Source organism: Apium graveolens, chromosome 11, assembly GCF_009905375.1.
Source record: "Apium graveolens cultivar Ventura chromosome 11, ASM990537v1, whole genome shotgun sequence".
Taxonomy (NCBI): domain Eukaryota; kingdom Viridiplantae; phylum Streptophyta; class Magnoliopsida; order Apiales; family Apiaceae; genus Apium; species Apium graveolens.
In genome coordinates, this window is record NC_133657.1 from 194,096,222 (window position 1) to 194,098,084 (window position 1,863).

Consider the following 1,863-nt stretch of genomic DNA (forward strand, 5'->3'; position numbering starts at 1 on the left):
CTTCATATACATAGTACGTCACTTTTTATGTTTAGAAAAAATAATGGAGAGAATACGACGTGAATATGTATGGGTTTACTTGGTGACAACTCCACAACCTGGAGCAAGACTACTTTTACCCATGGTTTGACCTGCCGAATCATAATAAGGTTTGAACAACTATTTGAAGATACAATTGAGCAACTATTATTATAATATTAAGTTCCAACACATTAGACTAGCACTCTTCACCAAGTGCATGTCCAACTGTACATAAGTTATCCAACAACTGACCTGTGTAAACCTAATTCACAAGCCTTTTTTTGCAACAAGGGCTGCTCCAAGCATTACACTGGGATTTGATGTATTGGTGCAACTTGTGATAGCGGCAATTACAACGCTGCCATGCTTAAGTTCAGCTGGCTGTCCATGGTACGAGAATGTAGCAACTTTTTCTTATGCCTCTTTTGGTACAACAAAACCCTGCATTAATTGTAAACACAGGTTAGAGGAAATGTAAACTAAAGATACCTATTGCTGATGTTAACAAAAAACAACCAAAGAGAATAATACTACAAGCGAACAGATTTTTAGATTCCACCCGTAATTATTAAAACTTGATCAGGTTTTAGGAGCAATGGAGTAGTTAAAAATATTTTAATGTCTAATCTAATTTCGATAAACACATAAATGGGCAATTTTTCATGAAGAGTTGCATGGGACAGAAATAGTCTCAAGAGTACCAAACAGGGATTTGTCATGGTTAGTAAAAAAATGAAAGTGATATTGATTGTTTAAAGACTCACCTTAAATCCAACTTTGTTATTGACAAGAATGCCAAAGGTACCCGGTCGTGAGGCCTGTGAAGGTTTGCAATGAACACCTTGCTGACTAAAAATATATAGATGCTAATATTATAGAACAACAACTTGTATATGACATACCTCTTTGGAACAGAATTACAAGGTTCCACTTCTTCAAGATCTAGACTCAAGTAAGATGAGTATGCTTTATTGACTTGAGGCAACATTGGGGAGAGGGAAAGGTATAATATAACAATAAACCAATTGAACTTAAAATTTGTTGCAGCATTAGTATGATACAAAACCTTACCTCATTATAGTCCACAAACATTTTATTAGCACGCAGTTATTCTTCAATCATTGCCACCTATTTTGTATAGAAACTTACAATCAGAATATTCTCAAATATGTAGATGACAAAACAATATCATTCAAAGTCCTATTATACCATTGGCATTGTGATACAAAATATATACAATGACAAAATACTTACAGTATCATCACTTCTTCCAGTTAATTTAAGATATTCCAAAGTGACATGTTCTACAGGGAAGAACCCCATTGTTGCCCCGTATTTAGGAGACATGTTTTCAATAGTTTCCCTGTCAGCTAATGATAGCTTGCTCATTCCATCCCCTGAGAATGTAAGTGCACATTAAACTTTATGTTTAATCAAGGTCACAAGAATACAGAAATCGACTACTTCAGTTTTTTATTTTAATTACCATAGAACTCCATAAATTCCTCTACAACACCATGCTTCCTCAGCATTTGTGTCACTGTTAGTACCAAGTCAGTAGCTGTGAGACCATTGCGAAGTTTTCCAGATAACATGAACATCAACACCAGGAAGAACCATGCTCATTGGCTGAATACAAGATCAAGCAGTAGAACATATTTGGCTGAATTCTTTGTTATATCAGGTTTAAAAAAACAAGAACAAAATTAATGAGTAATTCCTTTAAAAAACACATCATCCTCTTAATAATAATTGCACGTTCATAAATCATTTTAATAATATCTTCGACATCAGTGTTGTAGACACTATTTCTAGTATTGGAGTAGCTGCCTGCAGATAAAA

At 34.5% G+C, this 1,863-nt stretch overlaps 1 pseudogene; it reads right to left on the bottom strand.

The window, feature by feature from the left end:
• Positions 1–288: 288 nt before the first annotated feature.
• Positions 289–1,419, bottom strand: LOC141696391 (aconitate hydratase, cytoplasmic-like; annotated as a pseudogene).
• Positions 1,420–1,863: the final 444 nt, after the last annotated feature.